At 40.7% G+C, this 16,836-nt stretch overlaps 1 protein-coding gene across 3 annotated transcripts in view; it reads right to left on the minus strand.

Annotated features, from left to right (window-relative positions):
* LOC129732813 (protein amalgam) overlaps positions 1–16,836 on the minus strand; it is a 318,420-nt gene that overhangs the window by 263,898 nt on the left and 37,686 nt on the right. The window lies entirely within an intron of this gene.

Raw genomic sequence — 16,836 nt, forward strand, 5'->3', positions numbered from 1 at the left:
AATCAAACCATGAGCTAATGTGTTCTCAAAATCGAAATCAATCGTAAACGAAAAAATCGTATACCACCTTATGTAACTGTTAATAACATTAAACACACCTCTCCCCTCCTTCCTTAAATTACGTGACACTGAACAAGCTGCAAATTTTTCAATTTCGAACAGATTGCCCAATTTCAATTTTGTACATTAGTTACGTAACGGTCCTCCCGCTTGCAGTTGTAACATAAGTAACGTACTTCAACCCCCCCTTCCCTTCTTCTCAACATTGGTTACATCATTTGTGTACGACTCTCTTATAATCTTTTGTTTACACATTTTCACTGATTTGCTACTTTCCATATATTCACACATTATACAAGATGCCAACTCTCTAACAATGGCCGTAACAACTACTCCTAAAATGTTTACTCGCTGCTTTGTGATAAATTTGCTACTTGAAAAATATGTAAGTTGCCTAAAAAAACAGATTCATTTTCATCCAAATAACAACGCATAATGTCATATATGTCGCACATGTTACTAGTTTTTTTTTTGAAGTAGAATACTTCTCTCAGGAAGTTCAGCTACATAGGGATGTGAAATGAAAATCTAAAACCGAAGAAAGTGAAAAATATGTCCAATTTCAAATGCTAATAAATCGGTTAGTATTCGATGGATTTTCTTCGTTCTTGCAGCAATAGATTAGAAAATCTTCTAAGATTCATCCCAAAATAAGATAATTGTAATTGTAATATTCACACTATTGTACTATTGAAAATAGTCAAGCCTTGTTAAAACGAAAAATTCGACCTCTGATTGGTAGTTATATGATTGCTTCCCAAGCACGGTCGACAGAATCATATACCTTGCAATTGAAAACATGCTATTTGGCCTATATAAGAGCCTCAGTTTCAGCCGAAGCCGCTCATAATAGTTCTAGACAGCGACAACAGCAGTCGTCCTTCCTTAGCAGCAGCACTAGCCCTGTGGTTGGTCACCACGTCTCAGGAGCAGCGCGGTTTTTCTCAGCGTGTGTCGCCAGACTGCCATTATTCCCCCTGTGTTGGGGCAGCATGAAGATTGCATTGAATTGAATTGTTGACAACACAAGCAAGCGTTCTGTGTTGGATCCTAGCAATTTAAATCTGTCGCGCCCGTCTAATTCACTGAATGTGAAATAGCTTCCACAGTGCATGTTGTCCGTGTACCTTAATTCTCCCATTGTTAGGGCAGCTCAAAGGCTGCGATCAGCAACCGATTTTGAACCGCAAAATGCCTTTTTGAAGACAAATAAACAAGTAATTGAAGGTTAATAATTTTCTGGTATCAACACAAGCAGACATTCTGTGCGGGATGCAATCAAATTCTGTTGCAGTTGTATAATTTTTACTTTATTGAGGTAACCCCCCACTGAAGGGCAGCGCAAAGGCTGTGATCAGCATAAGCGATTTTGAATAACAAACTGCCCTATTAGAACACTCTCACAAAAGCAGTTAGTTCGACTATGCAGAGCTAATGTGAAGTCGATTCAATCAATCAGCATGAACAGAATTTTGTCGTCTCCCAGCTGCTAAGTTGCAACATGATGCAACACGCAGCAACGAGCAAACGAAATCGCTTGATGTTACGAGCCGCAATACGGTTAGGGGTTAAATAAAGTATTCTACTTCAACCTTGCGGTCGTGGCTTTGCACACAACCCTCCTGTGATTTTTCCATATCCAATTCATCGGGTGGTGTACGTAAAATAGTTTGTTAGTCGTACGACAAGGAGTTGAGAAAAAATATGATAAGAGCTGCCAGTTTTTTTCTCTGTCATACAGTGCGCAAATAATGGTGGTTTTAAAAAAGATATAGTTTCTAAATTTACAGGAAGATCTAGCAAGAAACACACATTTTCTTTCTTGCAATCAAATGCAAGTCATTTTGAAAACACACACTCCATCGCAAAAAACTCAATCTAGAAAACTCGGGTCATAAGGTATTAGACTTTTTTATTTCCAAGGAAACAGTGAATTGAGCGTGTTACCAAAACAGTGCTGTTTCCAATTAGACATTTGAAAATGGAACGTTACGAGAGCCAATGTATGAATATTAAGGACTGACATAAACCTGCTCGTTACATCAATACAAATGCAACAAGTAAGCACAAATGCGACTCTTGATTGTATGGTCCCTTGCAGAAACACATACAAGAAATTAGCTGTCTTTTTTATGAAAAATTTGGCAAATGAAAAAGCGTAAATTTCCGCGAGCGAAATCACCAGGTATTTCGCCAACCCACAGTTTACAGTTCAAGCGAAGCGAAATTCACGAGTTTACACTTCAAGCAAAGTGAAAAATGGCGGAAAGTGACAGATTATAAACGCGCTGAAACGTCAAGTTTTCGCTAGCTGCTTCTTTTTCACGAGTGTGTGCAAGCGTGAAAAAAGTAAGCCCAAGTGAAAAAGATACGATCAACATCGTTCGATTTCGCTAGGTCAATTTTGTTTACAGTTCCACGCGCGTGAAAAAAATTAACATTTTTGTATAAAATTTTCACTTCGCGTAGAACTATTTACTTTTTTCGTCAAATGCACGCTCACTAAAAGTAATAAAATCTTGCTCAAAAGTAACAAAATCTTATCTTTGTTTTGAGGGTATTCGCTATTACAATTTACTATTTTTCAACACTATTGTTAGCTACTTTGAGCGCCGCAAACTATATTTTACCTCTAGAATTAGTTTGTGTTCCATGTCTAATGCCTAACGTTCATTTTATCTAATGTTTATGGATGGAGATCTAATGGAGAACAAATTGATCTCAATATGCATTACAGTTTGTACCACTTGTGCATGTAGTTGTTGAGTAATAAGTGTTTTAAAGTTGTTTTAGGTGAAAATTAACTTCTCTTATCACTTATCATGTCTTATGTTTTCATTTTTATTCAACAAGGTATACTCTAACACGATTTGTATTGCAACTTTTTATTCGGACAATATAAAATACTACGGTAAAGGCTATTGACTGACATTACCGTTCAGCTAATTAAAACCAGCAAAGTTTTATTTTCATAGCAGTGCGCTATACCACGACCCATTCATCTTTTGTGTCTATCTACATTGTATATTCGAAAGTGAATTCACATCAATTGCAAATTCCTCTCTTCAACTACACCATAACACTGTTTATCTGAAAGTCCGACTAGGAGACACAGGCCAATATGCAAACTTTCAACACAGAACTCGTTCTTTTCGTAGATTGAACCATATTTGCCAACAGCTCCCACCAGACGCTCAATGGAACGAACACAGCTCTCAGTGTATGATGAGATTCGAATATGTGGGGTCGAAAGAATATAAACGAATAAGTAAAGTTTTCATTTTATACAGTACACATTCCCGACCTGTTTCCCCACACAAAAGCGAACAGAAGAGGAAGCAAACTATTTGATATCTAGTTTCCCAAACTTCAAAGCTCTGCATGGTTTTGTGATGAAATTTAATTCCTTGAAATTAAAAATGAATCATCAAGAGGGATAGTCTGCAGTGGGTTATAGTTGTGATTCGAAAAATGCACTGACTATAAAAATTATCTAAACTTTGGCACAGCATACAAATTGAAAAAGCGTCAGCGTCAATATAAATCTAATATAAAGATAATAGTGTGGATTTGCTTAATATAGCAATTTAACTTTAAAAAATCATTGAAATTTTCCATAAAATCGAAAGCGAACACGTTTTTAAACCCAACTTCGATACGCTAAAAGCGCATGAACCCTATATACCCTTCTTTACCGGTCTGATTTTATCACTGCAAATAATCCCTGTTCCTTATCCGTTATATTCATACAGCTTCGTAGGGTTGGGAAGAGTGGGAAAAAGTATTTTCACCATGAATATTATTTCCGCCCAGAACGAGAGTTTATCCAATACACATATTTACCGGCAGGAAACCACATCGCTTGTGGAAGTGCAAGCAACAGCCGAGGACCGCCGGTGAAACCGCTGGGTTGTACTGCTGTTGCTACAGCTTTATAAATAAGTGTTCAAAGTTTGAAATGAGATTCGGAAATTTGATATGAATCGCTTATTCTGGTGAACACTTGCGGTGATAATGTAATTTCGTATATGCGTGAAGAAGGATCAGTAAGTGTGCAGTTGAGAAACCGCAGGTTCAACTCATTTTTTTAATGTTTGTGCTTTTGCTTAATTTCTTTAACTATTCAATCACTTGTTTATCAAATTATTTCTGAGGTATGCTTTAATTTGGCTTTAATCCTAACAGAATCAAATCATTTAAAGTGCAACATAAGCTTCAAACGATGCAATAATTTCAAACTAAATTCATTTGCGGGAACGTTAAAATGCAAAATTATTATAAAAAAATGAAAAATTGTAAGAATCACAAACCTTCCCACGTTGATTGAGTCTGTAAATATAAAAAATAACCAAGCGTTTCCTTCATCTTCGAAAATGTTGGCGACGCCTCGTGCATCACGAATGCAACGTAATAAAAGTAGCTTTGTTATACCAAAACTAATATATTGGCAAGCTAAAGCTATGCTCATCACGCGCATTCGAAAAATATAATGGCACTTGAGCCAAAAAGGCTCACAAGTTTATGCACATTTTTCCGAAACATAATGTGGCTTCTATGAGTAAACCCGTAGAACAGCCACTACCACTACAGTTTACATTCAGTTCCACGTCTGAATAAAAGGCATTACGGAGGTGCTGCGACTTTTTTTCCCTCTTCCTTTTTAAAGCTTTCTTTTAGTTCACTAATGCTCAATTCATCTTAGTGGCAAAGTAGCAATGGTACAAAACCAGACGGAAGGAGCACGTAGCCGGCGCTCCTCCATTCATCCGCTGGTTTCCTTTATTCAAGCACAAAGAAACAACTTGTTGTTCCTATTCCCATGCTGAGGGAATCTATACCCAAGCTGTTGGCCGTATGTATTGGGGAATAGTGGGTGCATTAGTGAACAAGGACTTGTGATTAAAAAAATGACTTATTTCGGTAGTAGATTCGGCTGCATTTTGTTTTATTCTAATCTTTGAATTTCGAGTTTGAAAAAAACCCAAATCGATTAACGGTTACGTGGAACCACTGTGCACTACCTGCTACCAAAGCAAGAAAAATGATTCAACAAAGAATGTTTCACCACTCCCCATTCTGACGGCATACAAAACAGGCTCTAGTATGCTTACCTTCATGGTTCTTTAACTACGAATGCCTGTACCGGCAGTTCTTTTTGTGTGGAGAAATACCCCACAATATATAATGCGTAAATATGCATTTCGAAATGACCTACTAACATTGAGTATTAACCGATCACAGTTTCCATATTCATCAACGTAAGTGAATTTCGAAACTTCTCATAAACTCTCATATTATTCCAGTAGCCTACATACATTGTATATTATACAACCAAAGCCAAGTTATATTAATTTTTTTGTGATACTTATCAAGCGTGTCGTTTCTAACCGAAAAGAATATTAATGATTGCTTACCTATTTCTAGTTAATCTTTACAATAACCTGTTGGCCACATGTCCAGCGACGCTTTCGAGCGGTTGATACAGACTCAATAATTTTTCACTAAATAAAATTTATGAAGCTACATGTATTTCTCTGTAACTAATCATCATTTCTGATTGGCTACATATAATATAATTAGCTGATTGTTTATTACAAAATACTTATGTTACAAACAAAAACAAATGCAATGTAAATTTCAATTCAGAAAACGACAATATTCTATTACGGATAGATGAGGACAGTGGAATGTACGATTTTTTGTTCACAGCGATTTCGGTAATTATGGTAAACTTTATAGACTAATAAAATTAACAACCCCTCTTTAAGAATAAAGATAACGATAAAAGTACTGTACATGTCTTCCATGAAATTATTTTATAAAACATTCAGGACATAAGAGAAGCGTCGCGTTTATGAAACTAAATATCTAGTTTGGTACAAAACAAAACAAATTATCAACTTGTCAACTGAAAAAACTCATTCCGCGTCGAACACTCGATAGAAACGGACGTGCAAAGTGGTCGTTCTATTACAATCCGGTCCGTGTGTACGAATAGCCAAACAAAAGAGAGAGATTGTGAGTTGTGTCGCTACGTTCTGTACCCGGCTCGCAACTTTGGCTGTATTGGTGCAAAATACCAGCTGCAGTTTTGATTCGTGCACAGTGAATAGATCTTTCGAGTTCAAGGCCATCAGTTGACAGTCGAGTCGTGTCGCTGTGCTGAGTGATCTCACACCCGGCTAACTGCTGGTGGCTGTATTGGTGCTGCTGTACTGGTGCTGCTGGCTGCTTTGGGTGCAGCTTCGAACGATCGGACAACCACTGCTTGAAGGAAGAAGTAAATAGGTACGTGTTCTTGTCGGCGCTAGTGCGCTAGTGCGCTACATTTAGCGCGATGGATATAGATCCCTCGCCTCCCGTGCCACCATCCCCAAACCCCCTGACCCTTCTGTTACCCCCTCCCCTGTTCATTCTCCAGTCCCCCCTCGCCCCAGGCTTTACCCGGACGGATCTCAACAGGGCAGCTATACTGTTTATTTTCGTCCAAAGGCAGGAGTGAATTCAAAGCGATTAAACATACTGCAAATTTCTAAAGACCTGACGAAGGGGTACAAGGCCGTGACCGAAATTTCCAAGGTCCGACCTAACAAGCTCCGTGTCGTGGTCAGTGATCTGGCACAGGCCAATGCTATCGCTTGCTCTGAGCTCTTCACACGCGAGTATCGCGTTTACATACCCGCACGAGACGTGGAGATCGACGGTGTCATAACCGATTCGAGTCTGTCTGTCGAGTGTATCCTAAAAAGCGCAACCGGTTGCTTCAAAAATACTGAAACACAGGCGAAGATTTTGGATTGTAAGCAATTGCGGTCCATGTCTCTCGTCGGCGGTAAAAAAGTTTACACTCCGTCAGACTCGTTTCGCGTTACGTTTGCCGGATCTGCACTCCCTAGCCACGTCTCGGTCGACCGGGTTCGTCTGCCTGTGCGATTGTATGTACCCCGTGTTATGAATTGCACCAATTGCAAGCAGTTAGGCCACACAGCCGCCTACTGCTGCAATAAGGCACGATGTAGCAAGTGTGGGGAGACTCATGCGGAAGATTCTTGCAGTGTTAATGCTGAAAAATGTATTCACTGTGGGGAAAACCAGCATGAGCTCTCCACATGCCCGGTGTACATGCAGCGCAGAGATAAAATCAAGCGGTCACTTAAGGAGCGTTCAAAGCGTTCTTATGCTGAGATGCTGAAGAAGACCGTGACCACTTCTACCATAACATCGAACCCCTTTGATCTGTTGTCCTCTGATGAAACCGATTCTGACGATTCATCAGCGGGAACATCTTATGCCAATCCTGGGGAGTCTAGGAAGAGGAAAAATGTTTCTTCTCCTAAACTTCCCCGTAAAGGTCCTAAGATTTCCCAAAGTGTAATGAAAAGTACGAACAAACCAAACAGTGCTGCGGAAAACCGAAGCAAACTCCTCCTGGGCTTGCAAATTTAAAGTCCCAGAAGTAGTTCCCAGCACTGCCAGGAACATCTAAAACCCCAGTTGCTCCTTTTGCACATCCAGTTGATGAAACAAACTCTGGATTAGTAAAATTTTCTGACATTGTGGACTGGATTTTTGAAAATTTCAATGTACCCGATCCAATTAAAATTTTTCTTACAGCATTCCTCCCAACAGTTATATCATTTTTGAAGCAGTTGACTGCCCAATGGCTCCTCCTTGCAGCGATTGTATCCTTCGATGCCTAATTCAACTGCGTATATGAAGGATTCTATCTCTGTCTTACAGTGGAATTGTAGAAGTATTTTACCAAAAATTGATTCGTTTAAAGTTTTGATAAATAAAAACAAATGCGATGCATTTTCCCTTTGTGAAACTTGGCTTACTTCAAATATTGATCTCAACTTCCATGATTTTAATATTATTCGCTTTGATCGAGACACCCCATATGGAGGAGTACTTTTAGGGATTAAAAAGTGCTATTCTTTCTATCGTATTAACCTCCCCTCGATTCCAGGCATCGAAGTTGTCGCATGTCAAATGACAATACAAGGTAAAGAGCTTTGTATTGCCTCAATATACATTCCTCCCAGAGCACAGGTTGGGCAACGGCTGCTCTTTGATTTAATAGAACTTCTTCCCTCGCCACGTTTGATTTTGGGAGACTTCAACTCTCATGGTGTGGCTTGGGGTTCTCCTTACAATGATAACCGCTCCTCTTTAATCTATAACCTTTGCGATGACTTCGACATGACTATTCTAAACAACGGTGAAATGACACGTATCCCGAAACCTCCAGCGCGCCCAAGCGCTTTGGATCTATCCTTCGACGTCGCTACGGTTGGATTGCACATGGAAGGTAATCCTCGATCCTCACGGTAGCGACCATCTGCCTATTCTTATTTCAATTACAAACGAGTCAACTCGCATGCGACCAATTGACATTCCGTATGACCTCACACGGAATGTCGATTGGAAGTTATACGAGGAAATGATTTCAAAAGCGGTCGAGTCGATTCAACATCATCCACCACTTGAAGAATACAACCTCCTCGCGGGCTTGATTCTCGACGCCGCGTTGCAAGCCCAAACGAAGAAATATCCCGGCGTAACGATCAAAGACCGGCCTCCCACTCCGTGGTGGGACCAAGAGTGCTCCGATGTCTACACGCAAAGATCCGACGCGTTTTTGGCCTTCCAGAAGGGAGGTATACCTGGCGACTATTTACGGTACTCGGAGCTTGATACCAAGCTTAAAAGTTTGGCTAAAGCAAAGAAACGCGGATATTGGCGTCGGTTCGTGAACGAGACGTCGAGGAAGACATCGATGAGCACTCTTTGGAACACAGCCCGAAGAATGCGGAATCGCGTAACGATCAACGAAAGCGAGGAGTCTTCAAGTCGGTGGATATTTGATTTTGCCAGGAAAGTATGTCCGGACTCTGTTCCTGAGCAAAACATTGTTCGCGATGCGTCTCCGGGCCACGACGCGATAGAATCACCTTTTACGATGGCATAATTTTCAGTTGCCCTCCTGTCCTGTAACAATAACGCGCCTGGGTTAGATAGAATCAAATTCAACTTGTTGAAGAATCTACCCGGCAATGCCAAGAGGCGCTTTTTAAACTTGTTCAATAAGTTCCTGGAGCAAAACATTGTACCGCAGGATTGGAGGCAAGTGAAGGTGATCGCCATCCAAAAACCAGGGAAACCAGCTTCTGATCACAACTCTTATAGGCCGATTGCAATGCTATCCTGTATCCGGAAATTGATGAAAAAAATGATACTCCGTCGTTTAGACCATTGGGTCGAATCAAATGGTCTGCTATCAGATACTCAATTTGGCTTCCGCCGTGCCAAAGGGACGAATGATTGTCTTGCGTTGCTTTCAACAGATATTCAGCTGGCGTATGCTCGCAAAGAACAAATGGCGTCTGCGTTCTTGGACATCAAGGGGGCTTTTGATTCCGTTTCTATTGGCATTCTTTCGGGTAAACTTCACCGACAAGGATTTTCTCCAATTTTGAACAATTTTTTGCACAATTTGTTGTCCGAAAAGCACATGCATTTTACGCACGGCGATTTGGCAACTTTTCGAATTAGCTACATGGGTTTTCCCCAGGGCACATGTTTAAGCCCCCTTCTTTACAACTTTTATGTAAATGACATCGACGAATGTCTGGCAAATTCATGCACGATAAGACAACTTGCAGACGACAGTGTAATCTCTGTTACAGGAGCCAAAGCTGCCGATTTGCAAGGACCATTGCAAGATACCTTGGACAATTTGTCTGCTTGGGCTTTACAGCCAGGTATCGAATTCTCTCCGGAGAAGACTGAGATAGTAGTTTTTTCTAGGAAGCATGAACCTGCTCAGCTTCAAACACAATTAATGGGTAAAACGATTTCTCAGGTTTTGGTACACAAATATCTTGGTGTCTGGTTCGACTCTAAAGGCACCTGGGGTTGTCACGTGAGGTATCTGAAGAAAAAATGTCAACAAAGAGTGAATTTTCTTCGTACAATAACCGGACAATTGTGGGGTGCCCACCCAGGAGACCTTCTAAGGCTTTACCAAACAACGATACTGTCTGTTATTGAGTACGGGTGTTTCCGCTCCGCAGCAAACACACATTTGATCAAACTGGAGCGAATACAATACCGTTGTTTGCGTATCGCCTTGGGTTGCATGCAATCGACCCATACGATGAGTTTGGAGATCTTAGCTGGAGTACTTCCATTGAAAAACCGCTTCTGGAGCCTGTCTTCTCGTATTCTAATCAAATGTGAGGTCTTGAACCGTCCCGTGATTGAAAATTTTGAAAGGTTAATCGAACTTAATCCTCAAACCCGTTTTATGACATTGTATTTCAATCACATGTCCCAAAATATTAACCCTTCTTCGAATATTCCAAATCGTGTCGACTTATCAAATACTTCTGATTCTACTGTGTTTTTCGATATATCCATGATAGAAGAAACTCGTGGAATCCCGGATCATTTACGCGTGCAGCAGATCCCTAAAATTTTTTCCAATAAATATCGAAACATCAACTGCGACAATATGTACTACACTGACGGATCACTTCTTGATGGGTCCACTGGCTTCGGTATCTTCAATAACAATTTAACCGTCTCCCATAAGCTCGATAATCCTGCTTCTGTTACGTCGCAGAATTAGCTGCAATTCAGTACACCCTAGGGATTATCGAAAAAATGCCCACGGACCATTATTTCATCTTCACAGACAGTCTCAGTTCCATTGAGGCTCTCCGATCGATGAAAGATGTTAAGCACTCTCCGTATTCCCTGGGGAAAATACGGGAACATCTGAGTGCTTTATCCGAAAAATCTACTCAGATTACCTTAGCGTGGGTCCCTTCTCACTGCTTGATACCGGGTAATGAGAAAGCGGACTCTTTGGCTAAGGTGGGCGCAACAAACGGTGATATTTATGAAAGACCAATTGCCTTTAATGAATTTTTCGCATTTGTACGTCAGAATACGATCATCAGTTTGCAAAATTCTTGGACCAAGAGGGAACTGGGAAGGTGGTTACATTCCATAATCCCCAAGGTATCGACGAACCCGTGGTTCACGGGGTTGGATGTAGGTCGGGATTTCATTTGCGTGATGTCCCGGCTTATGTCCAATCACTATAGATTTGACGCGCATCTCCGTCGTGTTGGGCTCGGGGAGAGTGGTATCTGTGCCTGTGGCGAAGGTTATCACGACATAGAGCACGTTGTTTGGTCATGCCCTGTACACCGTGACGTCAAATCCATCCACGCCCCAGTTTAGTCCTATCCCCTTCCGCCTACATCCAACCAAACGACAAGAACACGTTAAGACCCCGGATCCGGAAACAGCAATCAGACCCGCACGATACTCTCAAGGTCCGATGGAAACAACCCAATATGCCAGTCCGTAATATCTTGGCCCAGCAGCGGAACAAATTTAATATGCTGTTTACCTATGGCAATGAAAACCATCAAACAGCAAACCTGTGCTTTTAATGCAAAATATTCTAGCTTTAAGTTAGATGTAGTTTCAGCTCGTAGTCGGCAGCGAGGATAAAAAATTTGCTTTTAGTTATTAAGATACTTTAGAAAGTAAGCTACCAGATATAATTGGCACCGTTAAACATTGAATTGTATTTGTGCCGTGTCAAATAAACTATAGATGAAGAAAAAAAAACTGAAAAAACTGAAAGATCATAGCTTTTCAACTGAATAAATTTTGGTGCTGCTAGCCAAGTCAGAAGGACGTTCAAAGATTTAAAAGAAGCTTTATCATAAGCAAACGTGAAGCTTCAAAACCAGCGAGCAATCACTGTGCGGCCTTTTGACGCACTTCCGAGCTTACTATGGGAACCAAAATTCGCAGGATTGATAAAAAGCTATGATCTGTCATATTTTTACAGTTTAAACTCTATGGCAAAACCTTTATTGACCAGTAAAACCATACAGAAGCTCTTCATACAGGTTCCAGAAAAGCGTTTGGGAATTTTAGACTGAAATAGGTCGCATTTAACCAACCACCAGTTGGTTAATCTTTTTTATTTTTAATAATATCGGTTGTTCCCCAAGGTTCAAACTTAGGACCGGAAGATGTTTGTCATATGGTAAATAAATATTCAATCATACGTAAGCTAGGTGCAAAGTGTGTGACGCATGTGCTAACAATTAAACAAAAACAACAGAGTTCTGTTTCATGGAGTCTCCTTAGCAGTAGTTTCAAAAGAGGTGACTTTTCCAAATTTATTTTCAAAGAGAAAAAAAGCAACACAAAGAGATAATCTCTTACATTTATTTGAAAGGTGGTGTAGACATGACAAATAATATGTTATGGCCTTCATCTGTAACACTTAATAAAAATATTTTCAAATTCGGATTTCATTTTCATTCACATTATCTAACACTGGTTATAAATAAATATAAAATTATCCTTTTTTTAAACAAAAACATTGAAACATTTAAAATAAATTTTTAAATGTGATGGAATAATAACAAGGCGTCATCTACAAATTACGTGAGAGCTTTTTGCTAAATTTTTGACCTGCCCTCCCCCCGTAAAAAGCTTAGTTAGATTTTGCGTTTACCACCCGCAATCAATATGAAGGAATTTTTAGTTTTTAAATAAGCGACATTTTTTCACATATAGCTTATTCGTAGAGAATAAAAACAAAACTAGTTAACCAGTTAATATATTGTTAAGTAAATTAAGTAAAAAAGTAAAAGTGTTAAGTGAATAAAACTGCAAATTGAATAAACGAAATGAAGTACGTAATCATTCAGCTAAAGTGAATTCACTGCTTTCCCAAAATTCAACTGTTAGGACCTTAGTGAGAAAGTATTCAACTAATAAAAAACAAATATTAGTTCTGTAAGTTTTGCTAGTATTTTAGATATCCAAGCTAACGTGAGATTTATCGGACCCTCCTCTCCACCATCGTAAGCGTTCTTAAGTAATCACGATACTCTGTCTGTCTGTCTGTCTGTCTGTCTGTCTGTCTGTCTGTCTGTCTGTCTGTCTGTCTGTCTGTCTGTCTGTCTGTCTGTCTGTCTGTCTGTCTGTCTGTCTGTCTGTCTGTCTGTCTGCCTGTCTGTCTGTCTGTCTGTCTGTCTGTCCGTCTGTCTGTCTGTCTGTCTGTCTGTCTGTCTGTCTGTCTGTCTGTCTGTCTGTCTGTCTGTCTGTCTGTCTGTCTGTCTGTCTGTCTGTCTGTCTGTCTGTCTGTCTGTCTGTCTGTCTGTCTGTCTGTCTGTCTGTCTGTCTGTCTGTCTGTCTGTCTGTCTGTCTGTCTGTCTGTCTGTCTGTCTGTCTGTCTGTCTGTCTGTCTGTCTGTCTGTCTGTCTGTCTGTCTGTCTGTCTGTCTGTCTGTCTGTCTGTCTGTCTGTCTGTCTGTCTGTCTGTCTGTCTGTCTGTCTGTCTGTCTGTCTGTCTGTCTGTCTGTCTGTCTGTCTGTCTGTCTGTCTGTCTGTCTGTCTGTCTGTCTGTCTGTCTGTCTGTCTGTCTGTCTGTCTGTCTGTCTGTCTGTCTGTCTGTCTGTCTGTCTGTCTGTCTGTCTGTCTGTCTGTCTGTCTGTCTGTCTGTCTGTCTGTCTGTCTGTCTGTCTGTCTGTCTGTCTGTCTGTCTGTCTGTCTGTCTGTCTGTCTGTCTGTCTGTCTGTCTGTCTGTCTGTCTGTCTGTCTGTCTGTCTGTCTGTCTGTCTGTCTGTCTGTCTGTCTGTCTGTCTGTCTGTCTGTCTGTCTGTCTGTCTGTCTGTCTGTCTGTCTGTCTGTCTGTCTGTCTGTCTGTCTGTCTGTCTGTCTGTCTGTCTGTCTGTCTGTCTGTCTGTCTGTCTGTCTGTCTGTCTGTCTGTCTGTCTGTCTGTCTGTCTGTCTGTCTGTCTGTCTGTCTGTCTGTCTGTCTGTCTGTCTGTCTGTCTGTCTGTCTGTCTGTCTGTCTGTCTGTCTGTCTGTCTGTCTGTCTGTCTGTCTGTCTGTCTGTCTGTCTGTCTGTCTGTCTGTCTGTCTGTCTGTCTGTCTGTCTGTCTGTCTGTCTGTCTGTCTGTCTGTCTGTCTGTCTGTCTGTCTGTCTGTCTGTCTGTCTGTCTGTCTGTCTGTCTGTCTGTCTGTCTGTCTGTCTGTCTGTCTGTCTGTCTGTCTGTCTGTCTGTCTGTCTGTCTGTCTGTCTGTCTGTCTGTCTGTCTGTCTGTCTGTCTGTCTGTCTGTCTGTCTGTCTGTCTGTCTGTCTGTCTGTCTGTCTGTCTGTCTGTCTGTCTGTCTGTCTGTCTGTCTGTCTGTCTGTCTGTCTGTCTGTCTGTCTGTCTGTCTGTCTGTCTGTCTGTCTGTCTGTCTGTCTGTCTGTCTGTCTGTCTGTCTGTCTGTCTGTCTGTCTGTCTGTCTGTCTGTCTGTCTGTCTGTCTGTCTGTCTGTCTGTCTGTCTGTCTGTCTGTCTGTCTGTCTGTCTGTCTGTCTGTCTGTCTGTCTGTCTGTCTGTCTGTCTGTCTGTCTGTCTGTCTGTCTGTCTGTCTGTCTGTCTGTCTGTCTGTCTGTCTGTCTGTCTGTCTGTCTGTCTGTCTGTCTGTCTGTCTGTCTGTCTGTCTGTCTGTCTGTCTGTCTGTCTGTCTGTCTGTCTGTCTGTCTGTCTGTCTGTACTGAAGTTAATGCTTGTTTGGTATAACCAGAAAAAGCAACGAATACAGGCCAATTTGAACACTACCCACGTCCTTATAATAAATCCGAAAACGCTAAAAGCTCATTTCACAAATATAGCCTTAAACAAAATAAAAATCGACGAATGAATAAATTATTCCTAGTTCACCATTACATACGACTGTTTCCGAAACCATTCCCATCAATCAAAATAAAAACTTGGACGGCATTGTCACAGACAAACGACACCAAAACAAAGCGTCGCTCAGTTGAGAGCACGCCTGCCGCCGGAACGAACGTCTGGCTGTCTGCTTCATAATTCATTAACTTAACTTCGACTATAAATTTTCCAGACGAAACAAGCACTGGATCACCCTTACCACGACCTGGCGTACCGCAGCCCAAACGTGGCGGCGGTGTCTAAAGCTGAGAACGATGCACGAGCGAGATAATGCTAAGTCTGATCATTTTGCGTGACCCGAACCATTTGCATTTACACCGGAAATGCTTAAAAATTCACAGAAAGCAAATAATAAGAAATTATACATCTTCCACTCCTACGTCTAGCTCTCCAGAAGACTACTATGTAAGATATTCAAATTGATAACTCTAACACATATACGGCGGTTTTTTTGCAGACGCTCCAAGCTAAGCTCGTACATTTTCCATAAAATGTGCTCCTAGAATTATTCTCCCTTTTTTGCCTGGCATTGCCGACAGTGTAATGATAAGCAAATGAAACTCAATTATAGGGATAATAAATTTGTACCCATCATCATAACCAGAATTAATTTATTTCAAAACTTTTTACCACCCACAGGATCTGCTCGTTGCCTTCCGTATATGTATAGAGCTACCATTTCGAATACGAGAAAAAACGACCCAAGTTTCTTTCGTTTTTCACGCGGCACTCCATGCGAAATTAAATAGGAAAACGAGTCTTTGTTACGTATATGTACGTCATTTTCAACTGCTAATGTAATACCGTAGCATCCTACGGGTTGTCAACTGTACACGGAACATGTTCCGCTGATCAGACAAACATGGCATTCGGAGAAACAAAGCACGCAAAACCGAAAACATATCCGGAAAAAGGTGAAAACCGTGTCGGCAAGTGTTCCGAATTTCTATTTGTCGACTGACGCCGTTCGGCATTTATTGTTCTACAAAATGGCAAAGTTCAGTGATATAGAAGAACACTTGTATCATTGCTTATAGCTGGGAAATATTCTTGCAGAGCTTGTTGCATTGTAAAAAATTGAATGCAACAAATCATTATTCTTACTACAAGACCGCGTCTTTCAGCATGATGTCAATCTAAAATTTGGTTCGATTTCATGTTACAATTCTAAGGCTGAGCCAAAACCAGAAAGATTTTCATGGATGCACAGACATCACAAAGTCACACCGAATATCGGTTTTGCACCTTGAATCTTCATTAAAGTTTAAAGTTCAAAGCATCAGCTGCCAGCTAAAGTAATTGTACTAATCCATAGAATGTTGAGTATCTTTACGTAAAATTAGTTTAAGTTGACATCAATGATCAAACCAAATCAAACGATCCTGTTGCGGCTCAAAATTGATAATAATTAGTTGATTAAAATTCGTTATTACATCCAAGGACACTGAATTTTTCAAAAAGGTATGAAAATTGGACAATAACAAACTGAACACTTTAATACTATTATGGAGAAAGGAATAATCGAATTTGTGCCACAAATGCACAAAATGATATGAAATAGAATATTCTTCTATCGATTCATATTTCATCAGTCACTTCCGGTGATTATGCTATTTTATTTTAAAACTCACCGAAGAAGATACTTTATCTTTGAACTTAGATAAGCGGTAAAGCACCACAAAAAAGTCATTGCTAAGCATGCCAGCGTTGGAGAAGGGTGGGTTGTTTAAGTTAGGCTGTTTTCTATTCAAATAAATCAATTTTGAATATGAAAATTTTCCATAACGAAAACCTTTTTCCAGTAAGCCAATCCACCCAGTCGGTAGAGGTATATTCACTGGAACCCTATACACCAACAGCTGAACCTAGTTCAGCCGATAAAGATGATCCCCCAGAGTCCGGCAATATGAGCCACCACACTAACTGACTGGCATAAATATAGTCCAGCTACGATCCCCATCAACGGATACCGCACCACCGCTTCCTAGCACCGGATGTTGCCGTTCA

This window comes from Wyeomyia smithii, chromosome 3 (assembly GCF_029784165.1).
Source record: "Wyeomyia smithii strain HCP4-BCI-WySm-NY-G18 chromosome 3, ASM2978416v1, whole genome shotgun sequence".
In the NCBI taxonomy this organism is placed as follows: domain Eukaryota; kingdom Metazoa; phylum Arthropoda; class Insecta; order Diptera; family Culicidae; genus Wyeomyia; species Wyeomyia smithii.